This window comes from Pinus tabuliformis, chromosome 7, assembly GCF_031772625.1.
Source record: "Pinus tabuliformis cultivar Carrire ecotype Pingquan chromosome 7, CPIR1, whole genome shotgun sequence".
NCBI lineage: Eukaryota > Viridiplantae > Streptophyta > Pinopsida > Pinales > Pinaceae > Pinus > Pinus tabuliformis.
The window spans coordinates 565,220,505-565,233,478 of NC_142293.1; positions in this window are offsets into that span (position 1 = coordinate 565,220,505).

Below are 12,974 nucleotides of genomic sequence, written 5' to 3' on the forward strand. Positions count from 1 at the left end.
CAGGAAAGTATGACTACATATAGTCATATTTCCAATGCAACCAAGCAAACTCTTTACTTCCTGCACAAATATGTACAACATACATTAGTAAACATACTAGATCAAGTACTAAACTACGTAAAAAAATGTTAAAGTCAACATGTATATTAATTCCTAAGAATAAAGACAAAAATAATCTAAAACTAGAAAGCCTTCTATTATAAGAATCCTCAAATTCTAAATAAAATCTATCAAAATATGTACAAGCTAGAGAGTTAACAAGATGACCTTTAAGAATGTGATAAGACCCAATGTATAAGATTGAAATAATTTTCATCGGTTGCTTCTAGAAGTTTAAAAGAATCGTCTTTTACCCTCATGAGATATTGATTGTTATAGCGAAGGGGAAAATAAGCAACATCCTTAAATTGATTTGTTTTATGAATATATGAATCAAGGAAACCGTGAACCCAAGGTTTTTTACAAAGGTAAGAGGGTCACTAGATGATTGTATCAACAAGCCTTTAACACAACAAATTTTGAATTTAATATTGTCATGAATAAAATCGAAAACTTGTAATAGAGGTGGATTATCCAAATTAGAATGGGAGGATGCAAATTAGCACTCATAAAATGAATCAACATGAAAATTTGTTAAGATTGAATCAAATGATCTAAGTTCATAAGTATCAGGGTAGTTGTTGAAGCTGAAATCATTTTCGCATAATTTATAAGAATTATGATAGTCATGAAAAGGATGGGTAGAAATTTCTAAACTGATATCAGTAAATAATTGATCATTTAAAGATAACCCTTGAGCTCCATGATATAATTCATTCTTAAGACTTGAACTAGCAAATATTCCAATAGGTTGATCCATACAATAACTATGTTGTAAATAGTGATAATGAGAAAATAAATCATCATTTTGAGTTTATTTTGTTAAAAGATGAAATGATTTCTGGTTTAATAATGTGTCATTTTTTGTTAAAATAGAACCTAGCTCCTTTTCAGAAGAAGAAATGTCATCATTATTATTTGCTAAATCTTGATGCTTCGTATAATTTAATTCTATTGAGCTTGATTCATCATCACAAACATAAGGAGATATGGTAGAAATACTTTTAGATGTAAGATTCTCATTTTTATTTATTTATCATTATCACAAGACTCGTGACATCTTATGTCATTGTATCATTTAAATTTAATATACTAAATTAAATTTGGTACATTGCCTTACTTTTTTTAGTCATCAAGAAGTCGGTGTGCAACATAATCGTGGTAGGATAATCATGGTCGGGTGTTATAGTTAAAGAAGAAGAGCCGAAGGAGAATCAACTATCTGATATTTTCACCTTTTCAAACGATATTTTTGGTATTGATTCATCTGCTACGATATTTGAATTTTCAATAATATGTTAATGTTAGTTTAGAATGAAACTGTAATTGCAATAAGCGTTCCGCACTTTCATCTTGCACTGTTAGGAAAGGATATTGATGGAAATGAAATCCCAACCAAATTCAAAGTATAATTATTAATTATAATTATTTGCTATGTAAATGAAATCTCGACCATATAAAGATTCACCAAAATAATGTCAAATATTGCTTAAGTCCTTTTGGATGCTTTCCCATTAGACATCATTTCTCGTTATTCATCACAACCATCATTTAACAAAAGTATATTTAACTGAAAACCCTTCAAATAAAACAAGCATAATTCTATGCCATTAAATGAAACAAACACATGAAATTAACTAATAAAGGACATTCTAAAGTTGAACTTCAAGGGTTTTTACTGTGTGTTAGTACAATAAAGAAGTTGAAAACTCGCCTGTAACTCTTCTCTTTAGCGCATTCCTAAAGTAGAACAACCTTTATGCTTAGTTTGAAAAAATTGTTTCTAGGCGGGTAAATAACGACTTGTATCCTCCAAATCAATGATACCACCTCTGCAACGAAAAATACTTCTCATACATTCACCACCAACATAGTTATTTGTTCATACATGCCTACTGCTGCCTTGGAATTCTCTTCGGCCCATATGGGGTCTCGAAGTAACAATTGTGCAATTTTCCCAGCAGTCAATATCAAAGGGGTTGTCTTTGAGGCGGAGGAAGAAATTGGTGAAAGCAAAAGGATGAGTCTAGCGTACATCAAACATACCAACAAAATTTCTATGCCCAAGACGGTGACATAGAGATCTTCCATTCCCTTCATGTTTTATGGAGATAACTTGCATGGAAACCCGTTTTCTGAAAAACCTCCCGCCCATTCGGCAAATTAAGTTACCAATTTGAAAATTAGGGATCTCTGCATTAAAAAAACACCAGTCAAAAGCACAAATTCACTATGTAGGCATACCTTCAACCAATGTAGTATAATGTATCCCATCTCAAAGATTATGGCACCGAAATCCTCTTCACGAGTGTCTTCTAGCTTGACACCATTGGCTGGTGCATTGTGGAAATTTGGGACAACCTGCCATTATAGTAGTAGTTAATGAAGAACATGCATTCACTTCGAAATTGTGAGCACAAAGAATGGTGTGAACGCCAAGAGACACCACTTTCGCTCTTGACACATGAGAAATATTTCTGCAACGTTTCTTTTCCTAATGCAGTGTTAATCCTGCGTCCTACCACATAACCAAACACCTTCAGCGTTTCACAAGAAAATTTTGCTGCTCACATCCGTCAATGTAAAAAAACACACTTGGTAACAACGAAACTCTGACAACGAACAGTTATGCTGCAAAGAAAACGCAGGGATCGAAACAAGAAGTCCAGCCTCAATGAGCACCACAAAACCAAAAAAAACCCCGTTGAACACTGAAAACAGCTAAATCCGCTAATTGATAGCCCATTAACCATAATAAATTCTCCACCAACACTCCTAAAACCAAATTTACACCATTAGAACTCAAAGAAACCCAAGTTAACTCTAGGTTGTATGAAGAATCACCCTTCCCTATACTTACACAATATAATCAGGTCAACCCATACTACTTTGCATCACAGGATGACGTCCACCCTCGAAATCCGGAGTCGGGTATGCTGCGGCATGCTGACGTCACGCAAAAAAAATCAATGAAAAAGCTAATGTTCACTAAAGAAAATATTTTTTTTTCACTAATACAGACAAACTAATAGTTTAGAACCGATCATATCTGTCACTGCTTACACAGTGATATAATAATGTTATTATTTTCATCCCTTGGAGATATATATATATATATATATAGTTTTAGTTTTATTAAATGTAACATTACGTGACAACATTTCGCTCATGTATTAAGCTATAGAGCGCCTCTCAATGTAATTAAAATGTTATACTCCTATTATAATTGTTTATAAATATATAAATTTATAAAATTCAAGTGTGTATAGTATAAATAAAAAAAAACCTAAAACATTTTTTTGAATTAATATATATATATATATATAACCAATAATAAATAATAAATTATATATAGAAAAATATTATATAATATTTCATGTAATCATATATATATAAAATCAATCATATATATATAATAATTCATGGTATGAAAATATATATTTAAAAATCTTTATGAAAAAACTAGTATAAGTTATAACCAAAAAATAATTTAATATATAAAAAAGAAAAAAGTAACTTAAAATATTTAATGTTTATGTTATTAAATAAAATCAATTTTAACTATGTATATATTATATATAAAAGAATTGAAAATAATAAATTTTATTGAGAAAAAAGTAACATAAAATATTTAATGTTCATGTTATTAAATAAAATCAATTTTAATTATGTATATATTATATATAAAAGAAATGAAAATAAAATTTTCATGTTATTAAATAAAATCAATTTTATTATGTATATATTATATATAAAAGAAATGAAAATAAGAAATTTTATTGAGAAAATATTTTAGCATGTATTGTTTAAAATGGAAGAGTTGTAATATGAAGCTAACACATAACGTATATATTTATGTGCAAGGAGAAAGAAGAATAGAGTATGTGCAAAAAAAAAATTGAAAAAATGTTTACAAATTGAAAGAATTGAATTTGATTTTTCAAATGTTTACACGTTGACCATACTAGCGAGTTATTTCAGGTAGATTGATTTTTCTTAAATAAGGGTGATGAGTCAATTTGCATAGAAAGTGATAACTATTATCATCTATAACCCTGTCTGTCCATCATCAAAGTTGAAATTTTGCTCATGTCTACCAAAATAAAAGTTCAAAAAAAAAAAACTATACAAAACATTTAAATAATATCGACTAATAAAATAAATTGCACGTGAAGAAATTGGATCCCTCTCACCTTATGTTAAATCCAATAGATATACACTGATACTAAAATATCATAGATTATCCATATGAAAAAAGACTTAATTGGATCCTCTCACCTCATGTTAAATCCAATAAATGTATGGTACTAAAATATCATAGATGATATATTAAAAAGGACTTTAGTGACGTAAAATAAATGTCATCTGCCCCGCGTTCAGTAACTTTCGTCCGTTTTTTCTTTTTCCTGCGCATCGCCCCAGCTTCCATTTTTTGTCTGCCATATTTCCCTATCTGCCCTGTTCCCCACGGCGACTCCTATTTCAGACCCTATAGCATTTTAAATGCGCCCTGACATGGCCGCTCGATACCCAGAGCATATTGATCTCCGTTTCTTTTTCAATAACAGTGGCATGGCGACGTGTTATATCGGGGTATCGAACGGCCATGTCAAGCCGCATTTAAAATGCTATAGAGTCTGAAATAGAAATCGGACCAATATCCACGGTGTTGTGCGTCATTAAAAGTTGTGTGGCAACGTGGAAAGCGCTCGTTGTGCCTCACACCTCACTACTATGTAGCAGTTGCTGTCGATCTTGCAAAACATGTTGGTAATTGTTCTCCCTATTCAGAGACTATGTTCTCAGAGCTAGATCGACAACCCTCGGCTGCTCGATATGAAATTCTCTGCAACAGGACAACATCGCAGTCTCGTTTCGATGTCCATTATCTGAACAGATGGTTAAAAAGACGCAGTGAGTACTTAAAAAGTTATAGGGTTTAGAAATATTCGATTCTATTGAGATTATACCTTAAAGAGATAGTTATCAACAAGGCCCTATGCTTGCTTGGAGAAAAGTGTCCAAAGAACCTAGTAGCTTCTAACGATGTCCTTCAATTTGCTATCAATCGGTCTCCGACATGCAACTCCTTGCTTAATCAAGCGGAGCTTATGCTTCAACAGACTAATCGACTCATTAATTCTTCCATATTTCTGCCCTATAATCTTAGGAGGACAGATAACGCTACATGGCAAAGTATATACTGTGCAGTGCTTATGATAACAAGCGGAGTTTATGTGGGGTTGTTATGGTTTGCATAGCACAAGAAAATAAGCTCATCAAATATCTATAAGGATTGTAATGTAAGGTCTTTATGGATGGTCTCAAGGGAACTATAGGATTTTTTCTTTTTTTGGTTGGGTTAGGAGGATCAAGCATATTTTGGGATTTCTCTGCATATACCATTTCTCATATATAACGGGAAATCTCTCATATATAACAGGAATGTAACACTGTGGCTGACAGTCTCTGCCTTGGCATATCCTCTGGTTTTTTGTACTATTGATACGAGGTTGACTACTCGGTATTGGAGGAAGGCAGGTTCTGCCTTGCTATGAATCACTTCGACACTCTGCATCATGACTTTATGTGGGATTTACAATTTGAGATGCTATAGACTACATTATATTTTGATTTTTGCAGCGTAACTTATACAATTTGATTTTTATGTTTTATTTTAATGAGAGAGTGAAACTTATGCTTCACCTCGTTAATAAAAGAGTGAAAGTTAAAATGAGCAAAATATGGAGGAAGTATTAACCTGATGGCGCGGAATAAATGTGTAGCTTTTGAGAAAATACGGGGAAGACTCGGCACTGGATGATGAGGGAAAAACATTTAATTGCGAATGTAACGATTGCGGAACATTTGACTGCCACAGTTGCTTTTGCAATTAAATGCCTTCCATGATCATCCGGCGCAAAATATTTAAAGTATCAACGGACCGGCCTTTCATCGGTCGTCTCCAAATTTTGGATGGACTCTGCATGGAAGTATTCCCGACAAAGTTCTGAAGATTTGTGAGAGCCCTCGTTCAGTCAATGGATTTCCGTGCCGCAGAGGCATTGCGATTTTGAATGGATGAGAGATACAATGAACCTAGACCTCTTTTCGGTTGGATACATTGTTTTATAAAAAAATATTCCGAATGGCTCTTCATTCAACGCAGCACATGTACACGACCTGCGATGTCATTTTAGCCTGCCTATATATAAATATTCATATTCTCTTTCGTTTCTCTATTTAGTTTAAAATTCAAATTTAAAATAGCTAATTTTATGATGTGAAATAATTTATAGATATGACATTGTAGTCGTAATTTTCCCAGATATTATCTATAATATTCATGGACATATTTATTTTATTCCGTTAAAATTTAAAAAAATCATAAAAATTAATTATAATTATTATTATTCAAATTATATATATATAATTTTAATTATAGATATTTATTTTTATTTTATTATGAAAATTTTTGATGTGTAAATAAGTTTTTACAATACTATGACTTATCAATATCACATGCCCAAAAAATAATAATTCATTTCATATGATATTTGTTTATATGTTGTTTTTTTAATTAACCAGCATAGATCTATTTTAACTATGGATATGTAACTCATTTCATATTATATTTGTTTATATGCCATTTTTTTACTCATTTCATATTTTATTTGTTTATATGCCATTTTTTGAATCAACCAGAATAGATCCATCTTAAGTACGGATCTAACATAAACCGAGAGATCAAATTTCTTCACTTGCAAACTTTTTTAGAGTGCAAAATACAATGTGTTATTTTTCATTGTTTAAATTGTATTCTTGAATGCTAAATAGAGTATATATAGGATCAAATAAAAAATTTAACAAAAAAAAATTAGATATATATGAAGTTGATATCAACATAAATTATTTAACATAGATCTTCAAATAGTTAATTTAAATCTCTTGTTGAAATATTTTTGAAAATTATAAGATTTAAACATCTCATTCACACATTTTTTTTACTTCTAATTACTTTATAGTATATTATTTATTTTTTAATTATAGTGGGCATTATTTTTCTATTTAGAACATAATTTTTATTTTTAATTTTTTTTAAAAGGGCATGGACAGACAAACACTTACACATCCCCTCACACTGGGTTGTAGAACCAACATAGATCCATCTTAAATACGAATCTAACATGAGCCGAGAGGGATCTAATCTCTTCAAGTGCAAATTTTTTTATGAATGAACATTATTTAAATGTTTTGTATACTTATTTTTTACTTTTACTTTTATATTTTTTAAAAACTTTTATTTTGGCTAACATAAACAAAATTTCAACTTTGATGACGGACTGACCAGGTTTACACATCATATTGAGCACATGCACATCATACTAGACTGTCGAATGAACCTCCTCTCCGTTCAATTAATTTAATTAAAAAATAAAAAATAACCTAAATATTTTTAAAATAAATTTCAACCTTTATAAATACCATAAAAAAATATTTTAAAATATTAATTTGAAATTAAATTCTTATCATCCACCTAAAACTTATTAATAATTAAATTAAAATCATAGAAAACTTATTCCAAAATAAATACCCTATCAACGTAACAAAGTATTTAAAACAATTTAAACCTTATGTTTGAATCCATTAAAAACTATTTTCTAAAACACAGTACACAACCTAAAATATATATAATTTTCTAAAACTATTTTCTAAAATATATATAATATTAAATTAAAACACATTCCACAACCTATTTTCCTAACATGCCCACGTGCCATTAACTTTTTTGGGACTCATCAATTGTCCATCATCGCGAACGATAAGTTATTGTCCATTCTCTAGCACTTCACCGACATCCACCACCTTATTGTCCTGTTGCCATGATCATCAAGACCCCACTCCATCCATGTAAATAGGACTTTTTTTTTTTCTCGGTAAAACTATTCTATTATTTACATTAACAGAGAACAATTACAACATTACTTGACAAAAAGAACCAGCTGCCTGGAGGTAATGGCAGCATGGAACAGCAGAGTTCGCAGTCTGAGAGGACGAACCAAACCATTAGGCTATCCCACGCAGGGGTGCCAGAGGAGCCAAAAAACCAATCCCGCGCAGGGGAGCCAAAATAATTCCCCAACCACATAGAAAAAGTCCCAGAACCTGAACACAGACAATTACTCAACAGCATTGACACAGACAATTACACAACAGCTTTGACACAATTACATAGCCAAAAACATCAGAAGTGACCAAAAGCCCTCACTATCGGGCCGCAAAACCTGAGAAGAAGCTGCAGTTAGTCTTCAGGGGCCTCCTCCACAATCCTGCACCACCCGAATTCCGCCAAGTCCTGAGCTTGGACCTCCTCCGTAGCAGTCGGGACAGGCTCCATCTTGACGTCCTCGTTCTGGCTGATCAGCGTCTCCCTAGCGCTCGTGGAACCAGCAATTGGCCTTTCCGTTACATTCACGGGATCTGCAGAGGGTGTCTCCATGGCTCTCGTGGAGCCAGCAATTGGCATCGTCTCCCGTTGAGCGCTGGATTCGCCCTCATCTTGGGCCTCCTCAATGAAAAGCACCGAAACATGGGCGCTGATCCGGGGACGGTTCAGAGAACTGTTGAAAGTGAATATTGCTGAGCCAAAGGAGGGCGAGGAAGAGGACCCAGGAGCGCTGGCATCCAGAAATTGGCTGGACCGAAGGAAGCTTGCTCCTTCAGTGCGAGGGCAATGGCAATGGCAGTGATGGGAAGTGTCTTCGTCGATTGAAGGGCGCGAGGACCCACCTCGGGAGGTGCCTCGACGGCTGAGCATTCGCTGTCAAGGCCGGGGCATGATTGCAGGGCCGAACAGAGCCTCTTTGCCTAAAGCCGAATTGGAACTCAAAGCAGACTTGGAGCCCAGAACAGCCAAGGAAAGACCAGACACAGGCGGGGGAATAGACCAAACAGACGGGCGAGGATCCTGCAAGAAGGCAGAAAGACAAATGCTAGGAGCGACCAGCAGCGCCAGAGGCGGCAGAAAAAACCCGAACAGAGCCTGAATCAGCGTTGTGAATCCAATGCTGCAACCATATATAATGCACCCACCTTTGCCTCGAGGCGCTCCCGCCATTACTGTGGCATTCATGGGAGCCGAGGAGCCGAGCCCAGCTTCGCGTGCGGAGGTGAACAGAGCATTAATGCTCCTCTACTGCATGCCTTTATTCCAGATCCTGCGCCGCTGAGAATGTCCCTTCCCCCATGTGAATACAGCGCTTCTGCGCATGGCGGGCAGGTGGCCTTCGGTGATCGCCCGTCCCATCTCCTTGATTATAGCCTCAAGCACCCGCATCCGGGGCATGGAAATAGGACTTAAAATGTATGGTTGGAATTAATTAAATCATGATTTCATATAAATCTAAGTGATAAGGACAATTATTCAGTAGTGATAAGGACCATTATTCAGTTTGTACGCGTGTGAAACTATGGAACTAGCTTGAGAATGTAGTGTTACGTTAAATATTGAAGGGAATCTTGGAACTAGCTTGAGAATGCAGTCTTAAAGTTAAAAGATGGAATGGAATCTCCTCAACCTCAACTAATATTGAACCCAAACTGGCTTTATTTGCATCCCGCACTACCCAAATGGGAGGATTTTACATCTTTACCTTTACTATGTTAATTTCGTTGTGTGTCTTTTCCTCCTAAAGGTAAGAAACTAAATTGTTATGTTGTTACTTACGAAATATAGTGACCATGCCCCTGCATTAGTTTGATTATATAGACATGCAAGAAATTTTAGTTCACGTGGACCCCCACCATTGTTTCTTTCAGCTTTTCAATTTCCTTAATTGTAGCACAGTCTACTATTTTTAGCAGTTTTTCAGGTCCTAAACTTCCAGAGTTGTTTTGAGGCCTTAAACGATGTTTTTTGGGAAAACTGGGAGCAACATAGGTCCATGGATCGATGTTGTTCTACCCAAGGTTGTAGTTCTCGGATAGATCTTTCTAACGAGATATTGTGTGCATCAAACGGAGATCATATGCCAAAGTTACGACCCCGGGAAGTTGATGTACCAATTTACCCAAACAAGGCCCACAGTTTGGCGTTTCATCTTCTAGGGTTAGGTTTTTGGATGTTTAGGGTTTTCCATTGTTTCTCAACAATAAATAGGCCTTCGAGCCTCATTGTAACACAATTTAGAGGCATGTAGCCGCCACATCTCTTCTCAGAGATAAGCTACCATCGCCCTCGCTGGTTTATTTCCATTGTTGTTTGTAAGCATATTTCAGTATTTTACATTAATGAAATGATGTATTATTTCCGCTGCATCTCTGCGTTTATAGTTATCTTTGTAATTTGTTTTGTTCCTGTTTAAATTCGGATCAGTGGTATCAAAGCGGTCTGTTTTTTTCTTTGTTTTTCTTTGCATGTCCTAAATGAGGTCGGGATATAAGGAGTTAGGGCTTGAACTGGTCAAACCTTTGCAAGACCAGCCTCACAAATCCCGACGACCTCCCATGGCGGATGAAAAGAAAAATGAGGGGGCAGGAGATCCTATCAAAATCTTGCTCGAAGAAGCCCTCGAGCGACAAAGGAACGCGATGATGGACAACTTTGCCCAGATCCTTCAGCGGCTACCCAGGGGTGACGCATCGGCTTCCAACATCTACTCTGGAAACGCCACACCGTTTAAGGTACAAGTTAATTTTGAAATCCCCATATTCGAGGGTCAGATAGACGCAAATGTCGTTGATAAATGGTTAAATATGCTAGAGGGTTATTCTTCTGTTCATGATTTTTCCATTCGAGAAAAGATTATTTTCGCTCTTCTCCAAGCAGACCCCCACGTCAAGGACTGGTGGGAAACCTACTGCAACCAGAAGGATGAAAGTACAAGCTCACTATTTTCAGTTGCACCCACTTGGGATTCATTCCAGGATGCCATCAAGGAGCAGTACTACCCTATTGGAAGCTATGAGGATCAATACATAAATTGGACCACGTTGCGGCAGGGAAGGGACCAAGACATGCCGAAGTTTACCAATATTTTCCATACCCTTCACACAAAGTTGGGTATCAAGGATTCAGAGCAGCATTTGGTACTCAAATACCGCGATTGCCTGCACAAGTACATCCAGGAAGAAATAGAATTCCTGAACATCCCCTCGCTCGGCACGACATACCGATATGCCGTCAAGGTTGAGAAAAAGTTTAAACATAAGAAGCAAGACTTTGGATCTGCGAATCCGAAGCAAGGGAAAGGTGCCCCCAAACCACAGAACAAAGGACAAAGCCAAGGCGGGGCGGCCCAAGACAACCCGCCAAAGATGCAAGCAAAGAACAACGTCGTGAAGCCGAAAAAGGACATAGGAAAGTGGTGTGAGTTCCATAAGAGCTCCACTCACAACACAAGTGAGTGTCGGGCCAAGCAGTCACTGGTGGCCGAGCTAAAGGTTTCAGAATCAGATGCATGTTCCGACTTTGAGTCAGAACCCGACAAGGGAAATGACAAATGGAAGCAGATTATCGATGTGGAGCCCAATGCCACCGTTGCCACCTCGAAGATCCAGAAGGAGGAACCCGAAGATCCAAAGGAGGAGGAGCATCTCTTCTACTCCCAGATGTGGAGAAAGGGCTCCCCGCTACAGTTCATTGTCGACAGCGGGAGCTAAAAGAACCTCATTTCAGCAGAGGTCATGAAGCAGCTGGGCTTACCGACCACAGCACATCCACAACCCTACACCATCAGGTGGCTTCACCAAGGATGGGATCTTCGCATGAGCCAGCATTGTCGCCTTCCATACAACATCAAGCCCTTCATGGATGAGGTATTGTGTGACATTGCTCCTCTTGAAGTTTGTGATGTATTATTAAGACAACCATAGTTGTGGAAGAGACATGTTGTGTATGAATCAAGGCCCCGTGCTGTTATTGTTACTTTGGGAAATAAGTTGTACAGGATACCAGAGGTAGCACCGTCTACCGCCATCTCTTTGGTTACTGCAAAACAATGTAGTAAGCTCATTTCCAAAATCGGGAAATTTGTTTTCCTGATAATACGCCCTCAAGGAAAGAAGAAGATTGTGGCCACGACCTCCAGACAGGGCCCCTCCGCATGAAAACTACAGATGGACAAAGTCGTGGAGGAGTACAAGGACATCTTCACCTCCCCCGCAGGGGTTCCTCTGCACTGTCAGGTCAAGCACTCCATCGATCTGACCCCAGGTGCGTTGCTGCCCAATGGACCAATCTATCAGTGCTCCGTTCTGGAGAACAATGAAATCAAGAGGCAGATTCAGGAGCTGCTGCAGAAAGGTCACATCTGTCCAAGTTCATCGCCCTGTGGGAGCCCGATTGTGTTGGTATAGAAGAAGGATGGGACTTGGAGACTCTGTATTGACTATCGGGCGCTTAACAATATCACTGTCCATAATAGGTACCCGATCCCATGGATTGATGACCTCCTGGACCAACTGAAGGGGGCAAAGTATTTCAGTAAGATTGATTTGAATTCAGGATATCACCAGGTATCGATCGAACCCTTTGATGTGTGGAAGACTGCCTTCAAAGCCAAGGAGGGCCTTTTCGAATGGTTGGTTATGCCTTTCGGACTGACGAATGCTCCTGGAACCTTCATGAGGCTAATGGATGACATCTTGCGGCCATTCACCAACTCATTTGTAGTGGTATACTTGGATGACATCCTGATCTTCAGCCAGAGTTGGGAAGAGCACCTCCACCACATCCGACAGGTTCTCCAAACACAGCGACAATACAAGCTATGTGCCAATTTGTAGAAATGCACTTTTGGCATGACCCAGGTTCATTATCTGGGATACATTATTGATGAACATGGGGTTCATGTTGATCCAGCCAAGATCCAAGT